Raw genomic sequence first — 16,021 nt, forward strand, 5'->3', positions numbered from 1 at the left:
CTTGAAAAGCATGTGTATTCTGTAGTCAGAGTGTCCTGTGTAAGTCAGAGCAAACTGGTTGATAGTGTTTTTCAACTCTTCTATATCCTTGTTGATTTTATATCTAGTTTTGTTATTGATTATTGAAGGGGGTATTGAAAATATACAACTATTGTGAAATTGTTTATGTCAACTTCAATTCTGTCAATTTTGGCCTCACATATTACATTTGTAATTATTCTATTTCCTGATGTATTGACCTTTTTATTGTTATAAAATATTTTTTATAGCCCTAGTAATATGTCTTATATTCTAATCTATCATTTCTGATATGAATATACCTACTTGAACTCTCTTATGGATACAGTATGATAATCTCTGCCTTTTGATTGTTTAGACTTGACAGAGGTTTTGCCCAAGCACCTGGAGCCAGTTAGGCTTCTGTCCTCTACTGCTGGGTCTGTGAGTGGATGGGGTGGGGGTGGGCACATGCAAAGTCTGGGTCACTTTCAAGTCTTCCCCAAGCTTCTCCTTTCCACCTGGCCTTTTTGCAGTCCTTCTGTGTCTTGTGTATAACCTCAGGATTGGCCGGGAGTGTGCGGCTAGCTTGGGCTTTCTTCAGTCTGCTGTGTATGCATGCAGACCCAGCCATGAATATGCTGGCCCCAACCACAAATGCAACCCCAGTCTGATAGAATAACCAGCTCATCCACTGCCAGGATGGTCGTTTCCAGACTGTGCAGTTGGATGTGGGTGTGGCCCACTGCTCCAAATCAAGCAAGGCCTTTTGATTGCAGCTGTGAAGCTGCTGGTCCTCATGGCCTTCCTGCCCTGGTGGGACATTCTCCTCCACTGACCTGGGGAGGGGGCTGGAGCATTCCCAGGCAAGGATGCCAGACTTCAACTGTACTTCGCAGTTTTTCATGCATAAATGTTTCTTAGATTTTTTTGTATGCCTTTGGTCAAATTCCAGGGCACTGAAATCGTTGTTTTTGTCAAATTTGCCCAGCTTTATAGTTGCTTTTTGAGGAGATTTGTTGATCTTCTTACTTGGCCATGGCCAGAAATCCCGTGAACAGAGCCAGTGGCGCTGAAACCTATTTCCTTTAGGGCAACTGGAAGTTTCAGTTTGAACATTGCCTCTTAGATCCCGAAGCCTGCTCCCCCCTCACTTTTTACAGAGCAGAACTGCCCCATACTGGTTTATCTGCCTTCCTAATCTAAGGGAGTTTAGTTAATGAAATGGTAAAAAACCTTCCCCAGGAGACATTTTCCCCAATGTAGCCGTCCTCAGCAGAGACTTGTAGATGGAGCTCAATGTATGAGTAGATAGATGTTTATGTATTTTAGTACTCATGACTTCAAATTTTACAGCATCCCCCAGTGGGAGATAGAAGGTAAGATTTTTCATGACCACTTTACTGGCATGGCTGTGTCTTTAAAAGATGACTAACAATAACACTCGTTCAGTGCTTCAGTCCCTGGCCTTGTACTGTTTCACCTACATTAACTATTACAAGCCACTTTTTAGAGTTGGAAAAGTAGCTCACCAGGAGTCACCAGCTAATCACTGGGCTCTGGAGGCTGCTGCTTGAGCACCAGAGCCTTAGTCATTTACTGCCCTCCGTGGCTTTGTGACAACTCTTGAAAGTTACAGGCTTGGAAGTGACAAATCAAGAGAGCAATGGTGAGTTGTAATCTACCCCAACATTAAAGATTGAAAAGAGGAGACAGTTTCCAGGTCGAACATGGAAAGTATAACTATCCTGGTATAACTAATTCTTCCCTAGATGTGCTCGGCTGGAGTCATTCACGACAGATGTTAAGCATGTCCAGTCCCCGAATGGTCCGTGTGAATGTGACAGAGGGTCTGGGGAGGGCATCACTTCCAAGAACAGCATCTTCCACCTGTGGGTGGGCCGGGCATCCCTTCCTGGGAAAGCTCTTCTCTTCTCAATGAGTCAAGCTAATAAGGAAATTGAGGGCCATCCAGTTTCTTCATTTTAAAGATAAGGAAACTGAGGTTTAGAGAAGCGATCCTTCTGTAAAGACCCTGAGGGCCTGGTTCAAACACACCCTCTGCCTGGAAACCTTCCTTGTAAGGAACACTAGTCCTTTACTGCTGTCCTGTCTCTGAATTCCTTTAGTGTGGTTGGTATGCTTCACCCATGGCTGAGTGGTTTGATTCTCATGGGGAACTGAAAGTCAAAGCACAGGCTGGAGCCCAAACTGGGCAGTTATCTTTGCCCAAAGAACAACTGTTCTATCCCCTGCCCACTGGGGTGAAGACAGTAGCGTGGCCTGTCCTGTTTCTGGGGAAGCATTTCAAACATGAGGCCTGCTAGGTGTGGATATTGTCTTCTGCTTCCAAGTCATGAGAATTCTTTCTTTCTCCCTCTCTCTTTCCTTCCCTCTCTCTTTCTCCAGCTCTTAGAAAACAGAGACAAATAGGACTGTGGGATAAAATAAAAGTTTTCCCAAAAGGGGCCTCATCCCCCTATGGCATTGGACAGATGGAACTTTTCCCTTCCCAGCCCTCTTCTCCTTACTGTGTCTCCAGATTGAGAATGGGCAGATAAATACATCATGGGAAGCCCTACCCTAGTGTCAGGGATCCTGGGAACTAGAGACCACAGGAATCTGTTAAGTAAAATTCCATCAAGAGCAGGGATTTGGACTGAGTTGTCCAGCTATTTGTGGTTAGTTGGTGTTGCTAATGCTGCTTCAGTTCATCCTTTACTTTTTCTTTCCTTGTATATTTCATAACCTAATGTGAGGATGAGTAGGGGCGGAGATTTTTATTTTTTAAAATAAGGAACCTCATTTTCTATGCTCTACTCCCCTTGTCCAGCTAGAAAAAGTCCTGCAGTGATTACATATAATACTATAGACTTGGTAAGGATGAGTCTATGCATATGCATGGCTCATTCACAACTTGTACCATTTTTTGAACCAAGGGGACAGTGAGATTGGTTCCACAACTGCAAGCCGCAAGGACAGTTTGTAGCTGACATTTTGCATTGTCATTGACTCCCTGACACACAGATTATAAATGAACTCTGATCCATCTCTCTTTGGTGCAATACTCCTCGGTTGAGGTTTATGCCTTACAACACTCATGGGTGGAGTGTGGGGGGCTCTTTCCCATTATGCATCATTTAGGAAGACATCAAAAGTTCATGGACGAAACCATTTCTCCCTACTTTCCGCCTTTGCCCTCCCTCATTCCCTCTCTCATATGGCAACACAACATTTTCTTCTAAGAATTACTTTTCAAAATTAGCACTACTTATTGGACTTCTAGAGTAAGCAGACCACTGCCTGGGTTCTTCTCTGTCTTGAACAACTCAAGGATGAACAGTAACCACAGCCTAGACTGAGGCTGAAGGAAGAATAAACATGGCCAAGCCCTTTACATACACTGGTCATGGCTTTAGCTTGACATTAAGATAGATGGTTGTTTATTTAATGAATCACATAGGCAGACGTCAGGAGGAGCCAGATGTGACCCCCCAGCCCGTTCCATTCTCCTAGAGCACCTGTAAGTACTGGTAATATGGCTTCTGATGCTCTTAGGGGGAAGAAAAAAGCACTGACATGAATATATAAAAGACAAGCTGGTCCATCCATGGCTGTTCCCAGTTTTCTCCAAGGTAATTATTCTCAGAAGTCATGATCAAACAGTCCGAGGTGTTCTGGCCATCTTCAGCCTAGGCATCCACTCTTTTGAGAAGGCTCATTGCAGCGTGAGAAAGACTTTAGATGTGGTTAAAGTGGAATCGGTCCTGGGAGGAGGTTCAGGCCATCATTCAAAGGCAGAGCAACAGTGACAGATAAGGGGTGGCCCAGGCAAGTAAATCACTGTTCCTTGCTGCTGCTACTGCTGGTGGCACCAGCAGAGGCGGGGGTGGTGGCATTGTTGTTGTTGTCAGGGATTGTCTAACACAAACTAATGGATATCATTTGACAACCAGGGAGAGTGCTGTTGGAGAGAAACCAGGATTGGGAAACCCTTAAAACTCCAGGCAGCATCAGGAAAGCCAGTGGGCAGAATCTGCAGTTGTTCAGGGGCATCTGTTAGACCTGGGGCATGAGTTGAGGGTGCATTTCAGGAAGTTATGACGAATGGGCACATGGTCACAACCAGGTGAGCAATGAGGGAGCATTGTGGTAATCTTCCTTAGCTTTTGCTAAAGGCAGCATCCATCTGATGCAGCCCTCGCCCTAAGGAGTAGAGGGAGCTGGAGTTGAGGAAGATTGGTAGATAAGCCCAAGCAAATCTCAGTCCCGCATTGCAAAGCTCTGATCCCCTGTATCTTCACGTAACTGTCATGGCTTGCGTGGCTGAGAGTTGGCACAGAAGGAAGGTGGGCTGATCATAGTGGCCAGATTGTCAACAGACAGAAGCTGGTCAGGCAAAACACAGTTGCCTAAAATGAAGTCTGAGTTGAGTGGGTCAGTAATGAGGAATCATGGCAGAAGAAGAGACTTAAAGCCAAATGTTGTGACATAAAAGGTTTTAGGACTGGAGGCTCATTGGATGAAGAAGGACCAGTTACAGATAGAGAGACTAGCAAGGGAAGGGGACACCTGTCCTGGTGCCATCAGGACCTTGGGGGTTAATGGGTTACAGAACATCTGTCTTTTTGGGATGCAGAATACAGTTGAGTCTTTTTGTTGTTTTTTAAAAATCTTTTATCTAACCCCAAAGTCTCCACCTTTTAATTGGACTATTTAGACCATGTATATATAATGTGATTATGAACATTGTTGGGTTTCAATCCACTATCTTGCCATATGTTTTCTATTTATTCCATCTGTTCTTTGTTCTTTTCTCATTTTCTGCCTTCTTTTGGCTTAGTTGAACATTTTAAAATAATTGCATTTTATCTCCTTTGTTGGTTTATTAACTATAACTCTTTATTGCATTTTTATGATGGTTGCTTTATGATTTAGCCTATTATGGTCTACCTTCCAGCGATAGCATACTACTTCACGTTTAGTACAAAAAACTTTCAATAGTACACTTCTATTTCTCCCCTTCTAGCTTTTGTGCTATTGGTGTCATACATTTTCTTTTTACATGTGTCAAAAATTCCACAGTGTATTATCATTGTCACTGCTTTAAACAGTCAGTCATCCTTTAAAGAGATTAAAATAATAAAAAATTGTTACATTTATCTGCACAGTTACCATTTCAAGTGCTCCTCTTTCCTTTGCATAGATCCCAGGTTTCCCTCTGGTATCACTTTCCTTCTGCCTAAAGGAAGCACTTTACCATTTCTTGCAATGCAAGTTTACGGGTGATGAATTTTTTCACCTTCTGTATGTCTAGAAAAGTTTTTATTTCACTTTTGTACATATATTCTTTGGATATAGAATTCTAAGATGACAATTTTACCTTCATAAATTTGCTCCACTGTCTCCTAGCTTCCCTTGCTTCAAACAGGACATCTGTTATTCTTATCTTTGTTCTTCTGTACATAATATGTCCTTTTTCTTCCCTGGTGGTTTTATGTTATTTTTTATTTTTTTTTGCGTTACGCGGGCCTCTCACTGTTGTGGCCTCTCCCGTTGCGGAGCACAGGCTCTAGATGCGCAGGCTCAGCGGCCATGGCTCACGGGCCCAGCCGCTCCGCGGCATGTGGGATCTTCCCGGACCAGGGCACGAACCTGTGTCCCCTGCATCGGCAGGCGGACTCTCAACCACTGCGCCACCAGGGAAGCCCCCCTGGTGGTTTTAAAAATTATTTATTTATTCATGTTTTAAAGCTATTTTATCATGATATGCCTTGGTTTGATTTTCTTCATATTTCTTGTGCTCAGGATTCATGAGACAGCTTAGATTTGTGTGTTTATAGTTTTTATCAAATTTGGAAATTTCTTTTAGGCCATGCCACATGGCTTGTGGGATCCTAGATCCCTGGCCAGGGATCAAACCTGGGCCCCCTGCAGTGGAAACACAGAGTCCTAACCACCGGACTGCCAGGGAAGTCCCAAATTTGGAAATTTTTTGGCCGTTATTCCTTCAAATATTTTTTTCTCTCCCCTGCTCCCTTTGGGGCCCCATATACATGTATATTCGGTCGCTTCAGGTTGTCCCAGAGTTCACTGATACTCTTTTTATTTTTTTTCCCCAGTCTTTATTCTGTGTTTCATTTTGGATAATTTCTATTGCTATGTATTCAAGTTCACTAATCTTTTCTTCTATAATCTCTAATCATCTGTTAACACTATCCAGTATATTTTTCATCTCAGACATTGAAGTTTTCATTTCTAGAAGTTTGATTTGGGTCTTTTTATATCTTCCATGTCTCTATTTATCATGTTCAATCTTTCCTCTAGGCTCTCAGGCATATGTAATATAGTTATAGTAAGTGTTTTCCTGTCCTTGAACATTTTACTGCATCTATTAATTGCTTTTTCCTCCCTTCATTATGGATCATATTTTCCTGCTTGTTTGTATGCCTGGTAACTTTTAACTGAATGCCATACTGTGTATTTTATCTTTTGAGTGCTGGATATTTTCATATTCCTATAAATATACTTGAACTTTACTTTGGGATGCAGTTAAGTTACTTGGAAACAGTTTGATACTTTCAGATCTTACTTTTAAGCTTTGCTAGGTGAGACTTGTAGTGTTTAGTCCAGTGATAATTTTGTTCCATTCCTGAGGCAAAACTCTCCTGAGTTCTCTACCTGATGCTCCATGAATTGTGAGGTTTTCCACTTTGGCTAGTGACAATAGGAACTTTTCTGGCCCTATATGAGCTTAGGGGATTGTTCCCTCTAATCCTTTTGGGTGACCCTTTCCTTGACTTCAGGAAGTTTCCTCACATGCGTGTGAAGGAAAACTTGAGGGGACCCCTTGAAGATCTAGAGAGCTGTCTTTGCATGCAGCTCCCAGATCTTTAGTTCTCTGCCCTCAGTCACCTTGGCTTCCTTGGACTACCTGTTCCATCTAGTCAACATAGAGAGATTGTGAAGTTCTACTCAGGCTCTCTTCCTTGTGCTACAGAAATTGTGGCAAATTTTCTTTGCTTTTCCCTCTCAGGGATCATGGTCTTTCAGTGCCTGATGCCCAATGTCTTGAGAACTTATATTTTCTTCTGTGTTTTAGTTGTTTCAAGGAGGAGGATAAAGCCAGTCCTTGTTACTTCACCTGGACAAGAAGCAGAAGTTCATTTTGTTTCTGAATGTTTTCCATCCAACAACAAAGACTTGTTTTTTTAGATGAGAAATTGATGAAGCTTCTGAACCTCAATGCCTCCTGCTGAGCAGGGTCAGAGAACACATTACCTGATATCGCCAAGCCTGGAAACCTGTTCTCTGGTTTACGTCTAACCTCAGTGATGGGCCTGTTTCTCCAAGCCCAGACTAACTTGTTTGGCTGTTGTCTATGTCTTTCTTTAACCTCTGATAATCAAAATTCTTTACCTTCTTCCTTGTCCTCCTAGAGAGCAGAAAATCCCTTGATAAAACCAGTTCCTAATTTCCTACCCAACAATATATATTCTATTAATGCCCACTAACTTGACATTCATTCATTCATTCATTCAACAAGTATTTGCTGAGTGCCTATCATGTACCAGGCACTCTGCTAGGTACCAGGAATAAGACTGTAAGCAAAAGTTGACACTGCCCCTGCTTGCATGGACTTACTCCAGATATTTTCTGACCACAATAATCAATAAACATTGAAATTTACATATTTGGCCTCATCTAATTCTAGATACAATGACGATTACAGTACGTAAGCACTTCACTTCCTTTTCCCTCTGTTGGAGTGAGACCATGAACATTTAAGTTAACCTTAGAGGTTGCTCAAAGCCATGTCATTTCCTGTGTGTATCAGCTTACTGCCAAGGCCACCACAGGGTCAGTTATCCAATTTTGCCCCTAGGTCCTGAAGAAGAAACTGGATTTCCTTTTTCTCATCTGGCTCTGTGTTTTTTTTTTGTTTTTTTTTGTTTTTTTGCGGTACGTGGGCCTCTCACCGCTGTGACCTCTCCCGTTGCGGAGCACAGGCTCCGGATGCGCAGGCTCAGCGGCCATGGCTCACGGGCCCAGCCGCTCCGCGGCATGTGGGATCCTCCCGGACCAGGGCACGAACCCGCGTCCCCTGCATCGGCAGGCGGGCTCTCAACCACTGCGCCACCAGGGAAGCCCTGGCTCTGTGTTTTAAAAACAATTCCCACTAAGCTTCCATTTTACCACTCATGATCTATTTAGGCCTAGACTCAGCAAAGCTATAACATGAAAGGTCATCACTTAGTTAATTGAACCCATAAATAACTCATCTGACACCAGCCATTTCTTGGTCTTGTCCTTTCATTAAGCTTGTGATCCCCAGGACAGGGAGTTTGATGCCTAGTTTTCTTTTTTTTTTGTTCCTTTAACCTGGACCCTCACTGCCACCTCCCACCTCCCCCACCCCCAGGACACATCCATCTACTAGAGAGGAAGGCTCATATCACTCCTCCCAGTGCCTACGAGGTGAGGCCCCTTGAGTGTCCCTCTGTGCCTGTTGCCCTATCCCTTACTCAGGCCTCCACAGGTTATGCGATTCATGGGTAACAGCCATTGGTCCACGCTCTCCACTGGGAGGATCTAATCTATTACGAGGCTCTAAGCACTGCGGTACCAACCTCTCTTCTTCCCTCTCTGCCCCAGACCAGTGTGAGGCACAGTCTTGGCTAAGAGGATGTGCTTTTGCAAACCCATCATGTGGGCTGTCCATGACCAGGATGTGTGGGTAGGAGGACGAGATGGAGAGTGTTAGGAAGCCAGTGGGGGCTCCTCTCCTGCACCCCATCCTCCAGCCTAGCTTTTATTGGTAACCAAGCTGATATTTTGATCACTATCTACCCGACTGCTGCATCTACCGTTCAACTGGGTCTATATTCGGGGAGAAATGATCCCTTCTGAAGCATTGCGTAAAGTGAACAGGTGATAGATGGCAGTGACGAGCTAAGTAGTTGGACAGAGAAAGATCACGTACCTAGGTGACAACCACCTAGATTCATGGTCTACAGGGATATGAATGGGGGTCAACAAAATCCATTTCCCCCGTCACCAGGAGGCAGGGACTGTCCCACGAAATTAGCTCCTCATTTGCTGGCGGCTGTTCCCCATCACACACCATCACACATGTCCTCTGACATGGAGGAGAGTGTGGTGCACGGTGAGGGAGCTGGAAGTTTGGACAGAGCACTGATGGAGCTGTTATCCAGGAAACACCTTGACCCTGGGGTCCCACCCTCCACTTACAGGGCTCTGTTTCCTGATGCAGCAGGAGGAATTCTATGTGAAGCGCTAAATATAACGTTTGAGGTAGTGTTTCTGGACAGGAAATGCAGTTTGAAAGTGAGGAAGATAAACATATTGACAAAGGAGACACAAACATAAAAATTGAGCCAAAGGAAAAAATGATGGCCTTCATTCTGCAGAACTAAAAGAGCCTATTGGAAGTATGGTGTTTTTTTGTTTGTTTGTTTCAGGTTTTGTTTTAGGGCAACCTAAAGCAGGATGTGATGCAGAACTGGAAAATCGAAACTTTAAGGGTTTTTTTTAAGAAAACCATCATCTTTTACCTACGTAGAAAAAGCAGAAACAAAAGTATGTAAGAATTTCTTATAACTTTTGCTTCATATTTTGGTGGTGTCTTTTTTGTTTTTAAAAACCAGCACATTTATTTCAGTTTCAATAACAGCACATGAAGGCATCTGATGATAATGGAAGTTATATGGTTTTAGTGTGTCTTCAGAGACGCTGTTTATTTTTTTCTTTTCTTTTTTTTGATAGCTTTCTTGACTGTCCTCTGTATATCTTACTTTTCAGAGTCTCATGCAATCCTAAAAGCAGTGTGGTTCTCCTTTTTCAGCTGGTAATCTGTGTGCGGACATGCCAGTCAGTTCCCCATTAGCCATTCAAGTGATGGCTTAATGTCAATTCATAATCCAGACTTGAATCCATAATTTCATGACATTCTTGTTTTTTTGTTCGTGTCCCCTGCATCGGCAGGCGGACTCTCAACCACTGCGCCACCAGGGAAGCTCATGACATTGGTTTTTAAGCTTCATACTTAGGAGAATGTCAAATACGCACAAAGTAGAGAGGCACTTCTGACTGGACCCTCACATGCCCACATCACCAGCCTCAATGTTGATCATCATCTGTATCCTACCAGCTCCCCACTGCCCGGTTTATTTTGAAGCAAACCCCAGAAATCGCCTCATCCCACCTGTAGACATTTCATCATGCATCTTGCAAATACAAAGACTCTTTAAAAAGTACCCAGAGTAGCTTTTTCACACCAAAAATCTTAATAATTTCTTAACATTTCAAATACCTCCACTAGATTATTTGGAAGCAAATGACAGGCATCCTAATATTTTATCTATAAATAGTTGTCTGTACATCTAAAAATAAACACCATTTTCTTTTCTCTAAGCAAAACCACGATGCCATTATCACACTTAAAAAAGAAAACATTAATCCCTTCATATCATCAGACATCCAGTCAGTGTATAAATTTTCCCGATGTCATTTTACAGTTGGGTTGTTTGAACCTGGATCCAGACAAATCTTTGGATTACATTTGATAGCTGTGTCCCTTACACCTCTTTCGATGTATGGGTTCTCCTTCTCTTTCTGTTTTTCTTAATAATTAATTCACTGAAGCCCATGCCTCACATTCTGGAGTTTTCAAGGTAACAGTCCAGTAGCGTTTTTTCCCCTGAAAACATTCTTATTTTGCCTTCACTTTTTTTAAAAAGAAATTTTATTGAGGCGCACTTGTCATATAAGAAACTGCACACATTTAAAGTGTATAATTTGGGACTTCCCTGGTGGTCCAGTGGTTAAGACTCGGTGCTTCCGCTGCAGGGGCACGGGTTCAATCCCTGATCGGGGAGCTAAGATCCCACATGCCACGTGGTACCGCCAAAAGAAAAAAAAAAAAAAGGAAAAAAATTAAAGTACAGCAACAGAAAAAAATAAAGGAAGTGTGTAACTTGGTAGGTTTTGACATAGGTATGTACTTTGAAACCATCACCGCAATCAAGGTAATGGATGTATCTGTCACCCCAAGATACATTTCTGAACCAGGGCACACGCTTGAGTGTCCTGGTCTCAGGTCTCAGGTCTTTCCTGTAAAATGAGGGCCTGCAAAGGACAGGTGTATGAAACCAGATGATCATTAATGTTCTGTATGTGTCTAAATTTCTGTTATTGTTTCTTCCTTGGTTCATCACTTCTGTCAGATGTTAGGAATGCATATATGTGAGCCTCACCTCTGTATATGAAATCCACAGATGGAACCTCTGGGTTAAATTAGTTTTTTAAAAAATATTTCATAGGGTTTTGCTTTCCTTTCATTAAAGTGTGAGACTCTCTAGCTGCTTTCTCTCCTGCGTACCAGAAAGGTCCATATATTGGTTGCTCATGGCTGGAAACTGGCATGTTTCTATTTAAGTTTCTGCATCACAAATATCCCATTTTGAACCTTTGTGAATCACTGCCCTTCTTCAAACCAGACTGAATGTAATGTGGGTTTAGGGCCCTGCAGGCTCTAATCATCCTATACAATAGGAAAGCACACGGGTGTGGGGGATCTGTTGTCTCCTGGGGCGGGGCCAGAGAGGTGCCGATCTAAAAACGTTCAAGAGATGATCAAAATGGACACAGCGGGAAAGTGTTTAAAGCTGACAAAACAGAAGCAGAGGCCGATGAAATAAAACGGTCTCCATATACTCCGGTCTTGGCAGAAACGGCTGGCTGGGCGTGAGTGATTGGGGCCTATGGTATGAACAAAAGAATGGTGAAATTTTTCTCGGAGGTTTGCACATTTCAAAGACTCTAAACCCTCTGAGTAGCAGATTGTTCATTTACTTACCCCCTTGATGCTAAGTAGCTGGTAGGTCTCCGAATACTAAAATAAATAATTCATGGTCCCCTAAGGAGTTTATTTTCTCAGGCTTCAGGATCTCAAGACAAAATGCCCAAGGACAATTCAGAGGGAAGCCAAAAGGTTCGTTTTAATTGCATCCTTGAGCATATCTGTCCCCAGAAATCTTTTCCCGTCCTTTTCTCTGGTGAATGCCTATTCCCTTTCACATCTCGATTTCGGTGTCTCTTGTTCTGGAATGTCCTCTCCCACCTCTAAGCTTTGGCTAACACCTTTGTCCATGGAGCTGTCCAGGCTCTGTGCAGTAGGAAAGCGTCCTTGGCTACATCACTGAGCTGTTCCCGCATTTTAAGAGAATCCCGACTGGATGCCTTAAATCCACAACTATCTAAGCCAGCTTGTAATCCACGGGGAGGTAGGCTGCTCCTGGGTGCCCTGGCCTGGCTGGCCTGGCCTGGGGTCCCTCACGCATCGGTGGTCAGCTGGGAACTGGGCGATCTCAGGGCCTCCCAGGATGGCTCACGTGACTCTTCAGGGCATTCCTCCAGCCTGTCTATTAGTCACAAGGCACAAGGCCACCCCAGGTTCAAGGGGCAGGAAGTAGACATCACCTTCTGATGGAAGGAGCTGCAAATGGTGTGGACGCTTTGCAATCCTTTGCCCCAATTTCAAAACCCAGAGAGTTTTCCTTAGGAAAAGAGCTGTGCTTTGTATGAAATCGGGAAATGAGTCCTCAGGGAATTGGTAGGATTGACTTGGAATGAGTGAAGAGACTTATTTGAATGAAGACATCAAACAAACGTTTTTAAATTTCCATGGGTGCCCAGGAGCTGCGAGAGCTGTGAGGGGAGCCGCGAGGCGGGTGAGAGCTTTGGGAACAGCTGGTTCTCTGTGGGGGTGAATGCAGCTTCTCACATGCACACACACCCCTCCAGGCTTCCACAGAGGTTTTCCCCAAACAGCCGGGCCTGTGAGACTTCAGACGGTGAGATGCGATGGAGGTGTCCCACAAGGTGGCATGGGCTGGCAAAGAGGACCTACGGGTGTCCAGAAACTTACACCTGTGTCACTTCCATTTTTTTTTTTTTAATTTTATTGAAGTATAGTTGACTTACCATGTTGTGTTAAATTCTGCTGCACAGCAAAGTGATTCAGTTATATATATATATGTATATATATTCTTTTTCATATTCTTTTCCATTGGTTTATCACAGGATATTGAATATAGTTCCCTGTGCTCTACAGTAGGACTTTGTTGTTTATCCATTCTCTATATAATAGTTTGCATCTGCTAATCCCAAACTCCCAATCCATCCCTTTCCCACCCATCCTCCCCCTTGGCAACTACAAGTCTGTTCTCTATGTCTGTGAGTCTGTTTCTGTTTCGTTGATAAGTTCATTTTTGTCGTATTTTGGATTCCACATATAAGTGATATCATATGATATTTGTCTTTCTCTGTCTGACTTACTTCACTTTGTAGGACAGTCTCTAGGTGCATCCACGTCTCTGCAAATGACCCAATTTCATTCCTTTTTATGGCTGAGTAATATTCCATTGTATTATATATATGTACCACATCTTCTTTATCCATTCATCTGTTGATGGACATTTAGGCTGTTTCCACGCCTTGGCTATTGTGAATAATGCTGCTGTGAACGTTATGTGCATGTCTCTTTTTGACTTATAGTTTTGTCTGGACATATGCCCAGGATCTCTCCTCTGTAAATATTTCAGTGTGTATTTCTAAAAGACAGGGAATTGTTTTTAAAATGTATAACCACAATACTGTTATAACAACTCCAGACGAATGGATAAAGAAGACGTGGTATATATACACCATGGAATACTACTCAGCCAAAAAAAAAAATGAAATTTTGCCATTTGCAGCAACATGGGTGGACTTGGAAGGCATTACACTAAGGGAAATAAGTCAGACAGAGAAAGACAAATATTGTATGATATCACTTATATGTGGAATCTAAAAAATACAACAAACTAGTGAAGAAAACAAAAAAGAAGCAGACTCACAGATATAGAGAACAAACTAGTGGTTACCAGTGAGGAAGAGGGAAGCGGGGAGGGGCAATAGGGGTAGGAGATAAAAAGGAGTTTTTTGGGATTACATGAAATCATGTGTATGAAACTTTTGAAAATTGTAAAGCACTATAGAATTTAAAAAAAAATTTTTTAAAGAGCACTAGGAAGAAAATTTGAAAATACAGATAAGAAAGGAAACAACAAATGTTGCTCCAAAGCTCCTAGAAGAGGTGGGGTGAGTTTGAATCAAGAGCACAGATGGAGAAGTGAGCCTCGAATAAGACAGAGGATGTGGAAGCAAGGAGGTGGCTGGCCATCCTTGGCCGACCCTCAGATAGAGTGAGGGACTCTGCTCTGTGGCCTTGCAGATCTATGCTCATACCTCTATGTTATTGTCGTTGTTAAGTGCTTTTCTCCCCAATAAACTGTGAGTTTCCTGCAAAAAAAAAAAATTAACAATAATTCCTTAAAATTATCAAATATCCGGTCAATGTTCAAATTTCCAGTTATCTCCATGCTAAGGTCCACACATTGCCAGTGATTGATGTGTCTCAGTCTATTAACCTACAGGATATGCCCCGCTAATATTCTCTGTCTCTCTTCCTTCTAATATATTTATTGAAGAAACCAGGTCATTTGTCCTACAGAGTTTCCCCTGATCTGGATTTTGTGGATGGCAACTCCAAGAGACCATTTGACATGTTCATTTGTTTTCTGTATTTCCTGCAAATGGGTAATTGGATCTAGGGGCTTGATTCATTTCCAACTCATTTATTTTGGAAAGACTACTTCATAAGTTATGTTTATTCTGGAAGATTTTTTTCTAGATTCCTGGCTTTCAAACTCTGCACTTCAAATTATGTTCGTTTGTATCTTGAATCAATAAAATGTTCACAACCTTTTCCTCCCCATTAATGAAAAATACTTTAGCTTTTCCATGTTTACTACTCTGGTGAAAAACAGGGAGTGAGGAATACATGTGATTTTTTGAAATGCCAAAGCAATAAATTTCCAAATCCGTTTTGTTTGGAAGTACATCTGGTGTGTATGTGATCTAATGCCAGCCCCCTCCGCAGTAAAACTTCATGAGACCTTGTGAAATGTCTCACACGCTGGTGAGAGCAGTAACGTAGAAGCAACTGGTTAAAGAAAAGGAAAGCTGTAGCCACAGGGAGGTTTGGATATTTCGAGGGAAGAGGGAGAGACATAGAGGCTGTTGGTAACGTCTGACCCTTTGTCAACATCAGCCGTGTAAGTAAGACAGCCCTGCCTCTGGTGGCCATCAGTAAATATCTGGTTAGTTGGCAACTCTTTCCCATCTTCTTGTTAGTTAAGACTTGGAAACTTGGCTGTAACGTGTTTGTAAATAAACACACAGGGTCAGCACTGACATCATATCTTCTAAATAGAATTGCCTTTCCTATTTGAACAATGCAGCTGTGCAGACTGTGAAACCAAGGCTTGTTTTGTTTTGTTTTGTTTTGTTTAATTAACCACTTCATCTAACAATCTTTTAAAAAATAACAGTGACTTTAGAACTGGCGACAGCGCAAAAATGAGGAGGGAAAGTGAGACACTCTAAGCTCCCGCAGACGGCTCTCTACTGTGGAGGGGAGGTGGCCCCCTGAGGAAAGGCCAGTCTCACTGACATGCTATATATAGAATCCAGGGAAAGAAAGCCACCAAGTTCTCTGCATCCAAAGGCCATCAGGCAGCAGGCCCGAAGTTTAATATGCCCTCAGCTTCTCCATCCTGGTCCTTTTGTTTGATTTTTATGAGAGTCTGTATGGGGCTCTCTTCTCACTCTCTCTTTTCTTTATTCTTTTTTTTTTTTTTTTAAACTCTTGTGTTCTCTTATTTTTAGGACAGAGGAAGCAATAGACAGAGGTGACTTCCATGGAGAAGCTATAAAGGGCCACTGAGCAAGAAATATACAACCTAAAAGTTGAGAGTTCTGTTTTATTTGGCGGACAAAACTGAGGACTTAAGCCTGGGACACAGCGTCTCAAATAGCTCTGAAGGACTGTTCCAGAGAGGTAAGCGGTGGGGGGGGGGGGGGGCGGCCAGGGTGGATGGGGGTTTTGGCAACGAAGACC

The sequence above is a fragment of the Physeter macrocephalus genome, chromosome 12 (assembly GCF_002837175.3).
Source record: "Physeter macrocephalus isolate SW-GA chromosome 12, ASM283717v5, whole genome shotgun sequence".
Taxonomy (NCBI): Eukaryota; Metazoa; Chordata; class Mammalia; order Artiodactyla; family Physeteridae; genus Physeter; species Physeter macrocephalus.